General features: G+C 40.1%; 1 long non-coding RNA gene across 1 annotated transcript; it reads right to left on the reverse strand.

The window, feature by feature from the left end:
- Positions 1 to 1,431: 1,431 nt before the first annotated feature.
- LOC118562179 lies at positions 1,432 to 2,340 on the reverse strand. The gene is made up of 3 exons (XR_004930490.1): positions 2,316 to 2,340; positions 2,108 to 2,214; positions 1,432 to 1,461 (listed from the first exon to the last, which is right to left on the reverse strand). It is a non-coding gene; the product is annotated as an uncharacterized LOC118562179 (long non-coding RNA).
- Positions 2,341 to 14,784: the final 12,444 nt, after the last annotated feature.

Here is a 14,784-nt window from a genome sequence, read left to right on the forward strand (position 1 = left end):
AGCCCCCCCCTCCCCCTAAATACCTAATAAACCCACTCCCTCCCCCCACCTTACCCTTGCCATCCCTGCCCCCCGTCCCCTGGGGGGAGCGGAGGCATCAGCCCCAGACCTGGTAGGCCGCTGACTGCACACCGCAGCCCCCCGCCAAGACCCCGGACACAGTGGCCCGCACCTCCTCCAGGCCCCAGACTCCTTGCCTCCATCGGAGAACGGGGGTGTGCAGAAGACCCCGACCCTCCCTACGCCTGCTCAAATGTTGTGTTGTTGCATGTTGTTCTCAAGTGCGTTTAAAAACTGGGAGCGCCGAAGGGGATGCACGGCACAGCCCACCCCCCTTTCGGAAGGTAGCTGTTGCCAGCGCACCCCTTCCGTGTGACTGCCCAGAACCCTCAATGTCTAAGTGGGAGAGGAGGTGAAGGGAGCCGTCCGAGGTGAGGCCCACACAACATAAGCCCCCTCCCAGACGTCTTCCCCCCACCCCCCCCCCCTACCATGGCCTATATGAGTGTGTGATGTGAAAAATGTTTGAAGTGAAAGTGTCTAAGATGCAAAATAAAATTGGGGAGAGGGGCGTCACCAGAAAGTGGCAACCTCCAGTAACGCCCCCTCCCTCATGACCTACATGTGTGGCGGCGTGATGGAGCAGGCAGAGGGAGGAGTCCGGGGATGGGGAGCAAATGACTGGGAAGCCAACCCAGGGAGCCAGCTCCCCTACTGACTCCAATAGGCACCCCCGCTCCCCGAAAGCCCCACCTAGAGAAGGGGGCCTCGCCAGCGGCACCACCGTAGCCCGGGGGCCAGGGAGAGGCCGCAGGGCCCGCCAGCCAACCACCCACCAGGACCAACACCTAAGCCCCCCCCAGCCCACCCACCAAGCCTACTTAAACTAAATAAATAAATTAATAAATAAATAAATAAATAAATACATAAATAAATAAATAATAATAATAATAATAATAATAATAAGAGGGGGGGACCCTGGCCAGCCGGCCCGCACGAGCCACCCCAACCCCACCCCCCAGGTGAAACCCGCACCGGAAGACGACACGGACCAGGACCGGGACAGGGGGCCGGACACAAGCCCACCAGAACGTATTGCATATTTAGTTTAGCAAAATTGATGAACTCGGTTCCGAGTTCATCACTTGGCACACTTCTAACAATCACACTAACGGTGTCTGAGGATTTGTGGGTGCAAGATCAGACCAGATCATGCCATTACCTCATCAAACATACTCTGATCCATATCCTCTTCATCCTCCTGATCTACAAAACACAGCAGCAGAAACAAAAAATGACAGTCACAGTGAAATTCCATTGGAACATACAATATACAGATTACTTCATAACCACAACATGTGACCACACATATAAACACTTAAATGTTTCTACTATGGCAATTAGTTTTGGCTGACATGAACATACCTTGTGCTGTAGTTTCATCATCTACGCAGATAACTTCTGCAAAAATAACAGATGTTTAGTACTAAATAACTTCTACACTGATATTATTGGTATTGATAATTAGCATTACCCAAATTACCCAATTCTCTTCGTCCAACATAAAGAGTCCTTTTCCAAGGAGTGGTCATATCACAAACAGTTTTGAACTCTGCAGAGAATTCCACCTTGGTCCACCTACTACCGTCTACATGGCAAAGGCTGAATTCACTTTGATCGTGCTTGTCAGGCCAGAACATTTCTTGTCATATTTTTAGCAGGCCATCATAGGTCTCATCTCCCTGCAGGACAACACGGGGAGGGATCTCTTCCAAAATTATTTTTTTGATATTTCCCTGACCTCTTTGTAGTCCGTGGCCTCCACTCCATGGGAGCCATTTTTAGTTAGATAGAAAAACAATCTATCTAACTACCGTATTTTCCGGACTATAAGCCGCACCGGAGTATAAGTTGTATCAGTCAAAATGGTCATGAAGAGGAAAAAAACACATATATAAAGATATATGTTGCACCTGAGTTGCAGGACCAGCCAAACTGTGAAAAAAGTGTGACATATAGTCCGGAAAATACAGTAAAAACTTCTCACTGAGGCATCTTTTGTTTCTTGATGCAATATTGTGTTTATTTAGGGGCAGACGTTTCTAACCTTTAGAAGTGACAACTTTGATGGTTTAACTGCCAGTGGATATTGCTTCTTCTTCACAACTTGCGGCTGTACAAGATGTTTTGCTTTGGCAAAAGCCTCAGCTGCAGCTGAAATGAACACAGATATTTATTTGAGCAACTGTGCCAAATCCAAGCAACCCAACGTCTTTCATATTATTGTGAATACACATAATATGGAGCTTGCTTACTCAAATAATCATTGCTAGAACTGGAACTCCCTTCACTCTGCCCTACAATAGAAATGGCGGTGGTATGACACAAGGCACAAATAAGTACTTAGTGAAATCAAAGAATTACTCACACTGAATTCATATGCAATCTTCAAATGTTGGCTATTATATATATAACATTATACTATGAAGATCTGATGTTAATATTGAAAATATGCAGCAATACTATCCTACCAGTTTCCTTTGCCACCAGAAGCTTTTTTACTTGTGTGTCAAACCCTTTTTGAGTCAGCTCTCCTAGAAAATAATTTTCAAAATATTTGCAAAATATTAATAATTTCTCTGTCTTTCTGGGGTGATTGGTAAAAGTGACTCCGAACCAGCACTAGACCTGCGTTGGTGGAATAGGGTTAACTGACTCCGAACCAGCACTAGAGCTGTGTCGTTGGAATAGGTGTATGATATAGGCAATTATTACCCCGGCTTATATTTGGGGACCGGCCTTTATTTGTCTGAATCGACAATGTCCCCGGCTATAGAATCCCGGCCATAATTTGAGGATTTACGGAAAAACTGAAAATATGACCCCCTAAAACTTACCATTTTCAAGTTGTTGTTTTAGGTTGTCGACCTCTATCTCTGTCTATTGTCTGAGGATTATAGAAAATACAGGTGAATTAAAAAAAAAGTCTAAATTAATGTACATTTGTTATTCATTGCTCAAGCTAACGTTAGCAGTTGTCATTGTCATTGCAGAACAATAGAAGACAGACATAAAGATAGACAGGTAATTGAAATGTAATCCACAGAGGACAATAACTGCAGCGTTGTTAAATTAATTTGATATGAAATTTTATCTTAACTTATTTAGAGAAATGTTCCGTGTTGTTACTATCTGCTATTTCATGTAATGGTATTATATGGTATTACATGGCATTACATGGCATAGCACATTTGTCTTTAAGGGGGTCTGGGTATAATGGGAACATTCCCAGTGATGATGATGATTGCAGGTTTCTTACTGGTAGATAGTGTACAACTGGGAAACGGTTAGCAAACGTAAGAAATAATCGTCCAGGTACAGTTCTGGACTTTTGTGGTGGAAAAAAGTTTAACCCACTTTTCCCTAGCTCATTGAACGTACCGTAGTCCTACGAAAAACAAATTATTTTGCTGTATGTAGTATGTAGCATACTCCGGTATGTGCCTTACAGCAGCTGCTAATGTTACTAGCCAAGTAAGGTTAGCTGAGTTACATACATCGATTGCCTACAATGTGTAGCCTACACCATTGGATCACTTTCTACCTTTACTTATAATTTCTACATCTAACCAAGCGCCAAATATAACATGCCATTAACAGAATAAAGTATTAAACATAATATTAAACTCACCGTTCTGTAGCCGTCGTTGTTCTTTCCCTGCACTCTCACACTGGCTAGTAAGCATGAGGCTACGTTTTATGGCGGTCGCATTTTGATGACGTATCATGTCGCGCGTGATATTTTTCAGCTTCTGATAACTTTTCATTTGAGACGTTTTCGTCTGACTGTTATAAGAATTATTATTCTGAAGTCACTATGGCCTCACACCACTCGGACAGAGGAGGCCTGGAGACCTGATGTCTGTGTATAAGATCCACTGTTTTCTGATTGCAAGGCCAAATGCTGCAGCTGCTGAGGGATACTGATTGTTTACGATAGACTGTCTTTGTTTTGTCTCATGGGAAGGCCACGGTGCAGTATTAGGGGAAGCCCGAAAAGTGACACAGACAGAGACAGGGCAGACAGAGACTGCAGCGGAACCGTGGGGTGCGATTACTTTCCAACTATGTGACACTCTGCTCTGTTTCTCAATAAAGTGCTGGAACGTTATACCACCGTCTCGTCATTTAGTAAAGATGGGAACTCAGTTACTATTGTTTAATATTCCACCCAAAACTCCCACAACAATTTGGCGTCACGAACAGGATCTCCGACCGACGAGCGAGGGAGTCCGGGGACAGGAGCTGCTTTGGCCGGCCCGGAGAGGTTATCCGGCCTCTGGTACCCCGAATGGATTTTCAAGGGATGTGGAGGAGCTCCTGGTCTCGGAGCGTCTCTGGGCGTCGGCGCGAAGATCCGAACCTTTCTTTCATGAGACGGTAAGGGGATTATTTTCCAGCTCTTTTAAAAACAAACGCAATTGGTCAAAAATGCTTGCAAGCTTTTAAATTTTAAACCCCATTTTAAAGTATACCTCAAGAAAATTTAAAATTAAAAACTGTAAACCTAAAAGGTAGTAAAAGTAAAAGCCGGTAGAAATAATGAATTATATTTAATCCTTAAGGCAAATAAAACAGTGGATCTTATACACAGACATCAGGTCTCCAGGCCTCCTCTGTCCGAGTGGTGTGAGGCCATAGTGACTTCAGAATAATAATTCTTATAACATTCCTCTCTTTTGGTTCCGTGACCCGGAAACAGGGTTCGCAATACCGAACGGTGACTAAGGTTTAAACATTAAACTAAAATTCAAAATTTAATTAGAATACGTTTTCAGCTGAAATACGGACTTTCCCACAAGGGGGAAGGAGGGGCAGAGTGATTTTCACCTGGAGAACAGGTGACCGGCTGAGCAGTTTGCAGCTGGTCCATTAAAGTCCTCTTGTCTTGGGTTTGTGCAAGAGGCTGTCCACTTCTGTTGTGGATGAAAGCGGCAGGGATGCTTAAGTCCTTGACTGTTGCGAAGACGTTTGCAGCTTTGATAAGTGGGGACCCCGACCATTATACCAAAAAGGCGACCATCGGATGTGAGGCCTTTCATTTAGTTGGTCGATCGTGCTAAGGACGAGTAAAAAAATAATAAAAAACACAAAAAAAGGATAAAATAAATAAAAACAAACAAAAAAAAGTCTGGAAGCGGAAGAGTCAGTGTAATGGGTCAAAGGCAGAGTTCTCAGGGTCAAGCCTAGCCCCAGGGTGAGACGTTCGATTTCATGCTGAAAAACGTAGGGGCCCAGACGCATGGCATGCATAAATGATTTGAAATGATTTGATTAAACATGCATATTTCTCACATAGGGGTTATTATTATTACTATTATTTTATTTTATTGCAGTACTGCTACTAGATAATAAAAATAAAATTAAGAGAAAAAAAGAAAAGCGATAAAAACAAGGAAACGGAAACGAAACTAAAAAGGCGTTGCACCGGGGAAGCGTTTACGTGGGGACCGATTAGGCACTTCCGTTGTGGATAAAATTGGTTTAAAACTGCTAATAGCGACGTATAACTTTCAAAAATGGGTAAGCGTCCAAGTGTCTGCGAGACACAGAGTTGTATCCTTGCGGGACTGAAGCGTAAAACCGCGTGTGGACGAAGCATCGGGGGGTCGTAACCAGCGCACGCTCTCCACCTTTTAAACTAAGCGGGAACTTAACGCGTTGAAAACATCTTTCGGCGTTGACGTTTAAAAATTATGAAAAACATAGAACTATTTAAGATGGTGAAAAAGCAGGCCTGCACGTGTTTGTCTGTCTGAATGTCATCGTTTGTATGTAACCGTACGTGTGTATGTATCTATGTAACTAAACGTTCGTCTGTGTGAATTAATTCGGGGTAAAAGTAATGTTCATGGTTTCAGAATGTTCATTTGTTTTGGGAGAACTGCAGCTCCGTAATTCAAATGACATTTTAAGCATGGACTATGTTAACAGTAGAGGTACAGTAAAAGAGAGATTTAAATAACAAAGTTTGTTTTTTAACATTAAATATCAGGACCAAATTAAATTGATACGCGGAGAGATTAACATGGCTTGAACGGAAATATTTCAGCTTTGTTAGAAATTGGAAATAAGCGTTACATAAGCTTGTTAAGTTTACTGTTTTACAAATTTAGGCTGAGATCCTATCACTTGATTTTTAGCCCTAAAGTAATTTAAAATTACTGAGATCTCATTGCTTATAATAATAATGATTCATCACAAACCAGTCCAGTTGAAAGAAGTTTAGATATACAAGATTTTTGATTTAAATAGATGAGGGAAAACTGTGCTTTGAACAAACTGTATGGAACTAAATATGGTTGTTTTTCTAAGGGTTCTCAATTAATTTATTTTATTTCTTTTTATTTGGGATTTGAATGCAACTAATGAGAAATTTTGAAAAGCATCAAAATATCAGAAGGCCACGTTACACGCGTCATCAGTAAAAAAATCATCTGATTTTATTAGTTATGCTGCGCTGAGGCGAACCTCAGAGGGACAGCATAACCTGAGAAGGACAATAGATATGATAAACAAATCTGACCATGATGTAAACATCTGAATGTTTATGGCGAGGCTGGGTCTGTGTGTTCTGGCCTGGGGCCCGAAAACTGTCAGAGGGAAAAAATAAAATAAAGCCAGCTTCTGAAGGGTTAAATTTTAATTCTAATCTTGGTTTGTTTTGGGTAGCCTTCTCAATGTGCTGAATTATGGGGAAAACTCTTATCATTTATAGAGAAACACTAGAAGTTCAGTAAACTAAAAGGGAACAATCATTGCTTTAAAGTTTCACCCTTGACCAATTAAGATTGAAAAGGTATATATGAATAAAAGTATTACTAACAGCAACTACACATGGTCAAAGGACCAGAAGGATATCAAAAAGGTTTGTAATAAGTCAAAAACCTATGTCATATTGGAAAAGACATAATTGTGCTCCTTGGAAAACAATTTTGTTTTAGTTTTTTTGGTTCATTTCTTTCGTTTTTTTGTTTTCTTTCTTTTGGAGGTGTTTTGAACAGAGTTTCAAAGGAAAGGGGAAGAATAGAAACCTTCCCAGGATCAGAAAAAAAAGGGAAAAACATCACGTTAAAGGGACACTAAGGGGACCAGGGTTTTAACTGCATGCTATTAACACTCTTGTTTTTCTCTGAGTTATTGCTTTTAGATTAAAGGAGACGCCACCTTTTCTGCCAACAGAAGACTCTGAAAAGACAGTGATAGCAGTGCGGTAAGGAGTTATAATCAGATTTGGACACTAAATTATACTTAGTTTTAACCAAGTTATGCCAGATCTTCCAGCAGGAAAGGTGGTGTCTTAAAAATGTTTGTTGCTTTCTGCTATTAACAGCTCTATCTTTCTGCTTCTTTTTCTTTGCAAAGAAACCTGGTCAATATGATGGGATTGTGCTAACATAGAGATTTAGTCTCATTTTAGACATTCTCAGATGCGAGAGAATGCAGAAACAGTGCCGCAGTGCCATGGGGGCTGATCCTTGGGACAAGGACTAAAGGTGATGTCATTGACTTCAGCCTGATCCAGTTTTGAGTTTTATTTTGTCAGAGACAAAGTTTGATTTTTTTTTTTTTTATCCTTTTGTTTCTTTTATGTTTGTCATGTTAGAGGGAACACTGTAGTTAAAATGTTTGTGACTGCTTTGCTGTAATTTCTTTTCAACCTATGGAGCGTTTTCTTTGGCAAAAAATGCTGGCAGAATTCATTCTGTTTGCAGGCGTGAGGACTGGAGGATGGACTCTTGATGAGAAGGAGAATGTTGGGCTGCTGAATTTAGACATTGGACTGAAAATGGACAATGAAGGACTATGACTGAGGCATCGGACAACCTTCGACAACAAACACAGATGAGTTCTGCAGACACGACTTCATGCATTTCACTTCAGATTTTGTTGTACACAATTAAAACAAAACACACATTACGAAACACATTAAGATTATGTAAAGGTGAAAACTTTTAAAGAAGCACCTTGATGGAATCATAGAGCAACTTAATAAATTAAGTGGGTATTATATTAACAGTTAAATAAATAAATGAATGAATTAGTTTTCACTATATAAGTAGAGTAATCTGAACTTTTAAATAGCATTTCATTTAATAAACATCTTAAGAATAAGCTGATTTCTGCTACTCTGGCAGGCATCAATGAAACGCAAAGAAAAGGTTACTGGCTAAAATGGGTAATGTTGCAATAAAATTAGCATAATGACACATCCTACTAACTAACATGGGTAAATTTAGGATTAAAGCATCAGGGTACAATGGTTACAATATTTATGGAGATTTAATTTCTTTCAACTAGAACACAAATATCTCAATAGTCTTATTAACCAGTTAAACATCCTAAGGGAAAAAACACAACACTGAGTTTAACAAACCTTTAACCTGACAGCTTTTAGATCAGGATAATTTAATGGTTATCGTCCTACATACAGAAATTAAGTAAGATTAATTTAATTGGATTAGATTATGGGGACATTTTGGATCTGGTCAGGATGGTTGGGGGGCTGTGATGATAAAAGGGTAACAGCTTGGAGGTGATATCAATGAATGAAGGTTTTCTCTGAGGAACATTAAAGCAGCAAAGACACCCCACATTGGAACTCCTGTTTTGAACGGGACGTAAGGTGAGATCCTTACAATGAGAGACGTTCCACACAGGGCGGTGTGGAGACCCCTGGGGCATGGCACCCAGGACGAGCTGCTGTGGACTTGACACAGCTGGTGGAACCAGAGGGACGACGAGGTGGTCCCACAGGTCACCTGACACCTGACACTGACTGTAAAAGGTTCTGGGTTTTCAGGGTTGCTGAAAACAGAAAGCTTCAGAGAACCTTAACCTTTCCTGACCAGGCACTCAGAATACATAGATCATAGATCAGATTGCAGAGGCCTAGACAAATAGGAACGCAGAGATGCGTTCACCCAAGAACTTCTTAATAAAAGTCCTTAATCCTCAGTTTAAGAAGATAAATAAATAATCACAATGTAAGGTTTACTTTATTTTAGGATTAATTTGGGAACTAATTCTGATTTGCTTAAGTAGCTTTAGTTGTTCTACAATGTTAGAGCGTTTTCAAAAGCTCCTGTTCTCTCTCATTGCTTTGTTTGTAGAACCATGGCGTCCTTGAACAGTAACAGCATGGTGTAAATATTTTGTCTTTTCTGTGCAGAACAGCACCTTCGCTTTCTTTAAAAAAAAAAAAAAAAAAGAGAGAGAGAGAAGGAAAAGGCTTTCACATGGAAAGGCTTTCTTTTTCTCAGTTGGGGTTTTCAAAATAAATGGGAAATGTCATGAAACGAATATGTTGATGAAATTATGTTGCAGAGAACTTCAACTGTCAGACAACAACAGTTAAGACACACATTAAAAGCATTCTGTTAAGAATTATTATGAATTTACTGCAGATACACTTGAACTTAAAGATTACTATTTTAATTAATAATTAAATTGCAGAATTCTGAAAGCTAAATAATTGTGCACAGAAATATCTTGAATGTGAAAGTGCTTGAAGAATGTTTTAATAAATGACACATGAAAGGGGTTTTGATAAGAACACTAATTACACCTTGTTTCTGTTCTCTAGTGGGAACAAGGACTCGTGTCTGCAGACCATCTTCACAAAGTGTTTTATTAGAGAGAAATGCAAAATAAAATGCTTAGTGCCCATCCAGAACTGAACACTTATTACCATCCAGCTCAATCGTCCAGCCTGCGAGGAGGAAACAAGAAGAGGACTGGGGATGAAGAAGCCAGAGAACTCTGTTTCCTTATTCTTCAACGGGAGGAGTTACCTGAAGAGACCCTAAGCGCGATTAGATTATTTTCTGCCTTGTGCCTGAATGGCCTGAAGGCTTTCTTAACTTTGCGTTCTTGACGTTTAGAACTCTTCTCATATTGTGTTGCTGTTTGTTTAACTGCTCTGTTCCACTGACTCACATGTTTGATTTTTTTGTGTTATGAGATCTACAGTTTAATGTTACATCATGTTGATCAATATGGGGTTATGAAAAATTGGAAACTGTTTGCTTCAGACACACAAGGATCTATGGTTTATGCACCTTTTGATTTGATATAGGAAGAACTGGGATCTGATTGGCTCCAAAGATCCTTTAATATTAACTGGTAATGATAACACTTAGATTCAATACAGGGTTTTCAGGCTCAGATTGGCCGAGAGCAGATTTCCCTGGGAGGGGGCTTGCCAGTTTTTACTGCCCCCTAGGGGTAGCTTTTTCTGGCATTTCCTCTGCCCGCACTGAACCTCTCCTGCCTTTGCTCCCGGTGTTGTAAGTTTGGAGTGGTGGATTATTGTCCACTGGAGGCGTAAGTGGAGAAAGGAGTAGGAGGGTATTCAGGGCGGGGTGAGAGTAGACGGATTTGACCTTGGTTACTGAACAGGTTTAGCTTACCATAGTCTAATGTAATTTTAAAATAATGTGCGCATAGGACCTAAAACAGGCCTTACTTTAATTAGAGGAACCCTAAATTGTGGACAAAAGCTAAATCTTTGATCTTGTGTGTTAAAGCTCTATGAAGCATTCATGTTGATCTGTATTAAAAGTTCCAGCACTACCCGGTTCCAACACGGGAACCCTTTGGGTCCCACTTTACGAGTTTACAGAAATGGTTCCTCTGTGCTTTGTTCACATTTTCAAGTGATGGGTCATCTTGTTTTGTCTTGATGCTGACGACGCCATCATCAAAAAAAAAAAAAAAAAAAAAAAAAAAGAGAGGAATGTTATAAGAATTATTATTCTGAAGTCACTATGGCCTCACACCACTCGGACAGAGGAGGCCTGGAGACCTGATGTCTGTGTATAAGATCCACTGTTTTCTGATTGCAAGGCCAAATGCTGCAGCTGCTGAGGGATACTGATTGTTTACGATAGACTGTCTTTGTTTTGTCTCATGGGAAGGCCACGGTGCAGTATTAGGGGAAGCCCGAAAAGTGACACAGACAGAGACAGGGCAGACAGAGACTGCAGCGGAACCGTGGGGTGCGATTACTTTCCAACTATGTGACACTCTGCTCTGTTTCTCAATAAAGTGCTGGAACGTTATACCACCGTCTCGTCATTTAGTAAAGATGGGAACTCAGTTACTATTGTTTAATATTCCACCCAAAACTCCCACAACACTGACTCCACATTTTCTGACAGCGGTTTTCCTGAGACCCGACTCATTTTCATCTGATGTCTGATACCTGACTCATAACCTTTTATCTGAGACTTGTTCGTCTGCCTCTGTTTTTTCTGAGACCTGATTTTCTGAGACCTGACTCCACTTTTTCTGACAGCGTTTTTTCTGAGACCTGACTCCACTTTTTCCGACAGCGTTTTATCTGAGACATGACTCCTTTGAGATGTTTTTCTGAGGCCGTTTGGCTTGAAGCAGTTTTATCTGAGGATGACAGAGGGTTTTCTGATGCTGAGGCAGTTTTGTCTGAAGATGACAGAGGTTTTTCTGACGCTGACACTAGGGTTTAATCCCGGGAGACGGGATTCCCGGGAAATCTGATCAAAACTATTTCCCGATTCCCAGGAAATGTTATGACGGGAAACAGGAAACAAAAGTTAAAAAAAATAATCCAGTGCGCTCCTATTGGAGTGCGCTCAGTGCGCGTCTATTGTTGTCTTACGTTGCATTCAGTAGCCTACCGCAGTACCGCCTAAGGAGGATGTCTGACCGAATTGTCAGGTGTTCTAGGGGGTCGACAAGTGGATTGCGCAGACATTTAGAATCTCAGCATAGGAAAGTTCCTGAAGAAAGCCCATCAACAAAACGTCTGTGGTAAATTACAGGAGACCTTTTATTCCACAAGGAGAAGGTTTATTTCCAGACACGAACACCGTACAGCTCCACAACAGGCTGTTTTTCTCTTTCGGCTCTCTTCCTACTACCGCTCACTCTTCTTCTACGGTCAATAACATTCTAAAATGGTAAAAGCGCTTCCTAGTGGTCATCTATGTATTACACTACATTTTCACAGTTACTACAACGTCTGAAAACGCTAGATGGCTACTTTAGCAAAGCTAGCAAGTCGCTTGGTGAAATACTAGCGGAGATGGCAGCTTTTGATGGATTTACGTTTAATAGTATGGCAAAATGCGACTATCTCAGATCAGCACTTAAGAGAGATGGACATATTCTTCCCAAGAATCCCTCTGAAATCTCCCAACAGGTTAGAGGTTTTGCCAATGAACAAAAAAAACTAACTGGCCGATATATTCCAAGATATGGTGAAGCGAGGGATGTGTTTTTCTTTGATCCGTTTTTCCCGGGATTCCCGGGAAATGCGTCGTCTTCTCCCGGGATTTGATACATCTCATTTTCGGGAAAAATATTAAACCCTAGCTGACACCTGAGTCTGAGGATGTCCTAAAATGAACACCGCACAACAGATGTGAAATCACAAATGCACATAATGTTTATGCTATTTTTGTATTCATAACAAAGAAGTTGTCATTGATAGTTGTGTACTTCTGATAATAAACTTCTTGTTTTATAGGTCCTGGAAGGTGAATCAGATGAATCTCTGCTAAATGTAATTTTGCAAAACAGCGGGATGTTCCAAACTGCTGGCTGCTTCAGAGATGTGAAGACTTCTGAGAAGAAAGCTTTTGTAGAGGAGTATCTCAGATGGTACATCCTTGAGAGAAACCACAGTGCCATTCAACTGTAATTAATAAACAGAGAGCTATTAATGGTTATAAATGTTTAAAAACTATTCTAAAGTTCAATGCTCAAAACTCAAGATCAGTGACATTTCCAGTTGTTCACAACTGACACTGTAATTTACTATGAAAAACGAATTAGGTATAAATAATTGTGATTAGAGATATGAAATTACTTGATCAGTTATCAAATTTAACCAGCTTCTTTCCTAAATTGTTTGTCTTCTGAAAAATTGTGTGAAATGTTGGAATATATTGAGCAATACTTGCCAAATTCTGAGTTTCACCACTTTTATCATCTACTCAGAATTTTATGTACAATAGGTATTGTCTTCTTTTGTGATCATAAATATAAAGTTAGTTTTAAATCATTATTCACCATTACACTGATTACTCACAAGCATGGCACATGAATATGTGATTTATGAAAATATACTATTGCATGACACAATTTAATTTTTTTGCACAGTGAAAACTTTATTTTTTTCACTGTGCAAACAATTTAAAGTAAATAATTTTATTTTATTTAGTTTAAATTCCATATTATGTTATTTTTAATGATTTTTGAGCACTGTAAAATATTAGCTTTACGTTGTATATATAGTTTTTTTCTCTTTTTTTACACATTGAACTACAATATGGTTCACATTTACACAGGACTTAGAATATTTCATATCTATGCTATGATCAAAGTAAATTGCTTATGTTTTTATCCATAACAGATTCAAAGATGGACTGGCAAGTCTTGGTTTCTTCACTGCACTGTAGCAGCATCCCAGTGACCTGTCCCCAGTCCTATGTTTCTCTGCCAAGTCCCTGACTGCTTCAGACTTGGAGACCATTTTCAAACCAGATCTCAGCCCAGTAGTAAGCAATAGCCGGCAAAAGGAGGGCAAAATAATCGTGTTTAATTGTGCAGATTATTGCTTGATTGCGAAGGTTAGTAAGGACAGATTGTGTTTTATTCTAAAATTGTTTTTTTGTTAGTTTTTTTGGGAGGAAAGCAGAAATAAAAAGAAATAATTTGTCCAATGCATTATTAACTACATTGTTTATCATCTTTCAGAGAAAACAACTGCTGTATCTCTAGAGGAAGTCCTGATGTTTGCTACAGGTCTCACAGCAATTCCACCAGCGGGCATTATGCCATCCCCACATCTTGAGTTTTTGAGTGATTCACCCTTTCCTGTTGCAAACACCTGTGCAAATACACTGCAACGGCCACTTTTGGAATCTTACACTGCTTTTAGGGCTAACATGGACTTTGGAATACAAAACGCTGCAGTATTCAGATGCTACTGAAACTGATAGAATAGATTTCTTGGCAGTCTTGTTCTAATGCTGTTGGCATTTACCTAATTTTGTGACAGTCACTCCATGGGCCAGACCAGGTTGTTGTCTATTTCCGAGTGGCAAAGCCTTGCTCTAATTTCTAAAAAGATTAGATAATATGATTTCCCTTCTAAAGTGATAGTTTTGAAATTGCTATCAGCTCATGAAGTCAACAATCCCTTTGGGCAAACTCTGTTTTTTTTAGACTAGTGTATGTGCGGTTTAGGCTCACGGTCCATGCAATTGTAATGTCTATTATATATATTTTTTGTATCATCTTAAAGGGGACACACTCTGCTTTTATTTAAGCCAAGTTTTCAATCTGATCAACTCAGAGGTCACCAGAGCTTGTTAAATCGAAATAACATGAACCCTTTTTGCCTAACCGAGATACGTTGTTTTAAGTGCAGTGGTATCCAGGGACATTAGGGACACGAGGTAACTGAAATACTCAGACTAAGAAATCAGGAAACCTTGTTTTTCACACTAAGAGTGTGGACGTACTTTACGTCCACACTCTTCTTACTTTTAGCTTTCGCTGTACTTCACATTTGAAAAACACAAATATGTACCCACCTTCCTCTTCTAAAAAAAGACCACCATGACTTGTGTTGATTCCCTGTGGATGATCCGTAACTGTGGCTTGATGACGCAGCATAATAATCCATATGCGCATGGCGGAGGGTACACTGTATTGCTGCCACAGTCCCGTTCT

Source organism: Fundulus heteroclitus, unplaced genomic scaffold (assembly GCF_011125445.2).
Source record: "Fundulus heteroclitus isolate FHET01 unplaced genomic scaffold, MU-UCD_Fhet_4.1 scaffold_81, whole genome shotgun sequence".
Classification (NCBI taxonomy): Eukaryota; Metazoa; Chordata; class Actinopteri; order Cyprinodontiformes; family Fundulidae; genus Fundulus; species Fundulus heteroclitus.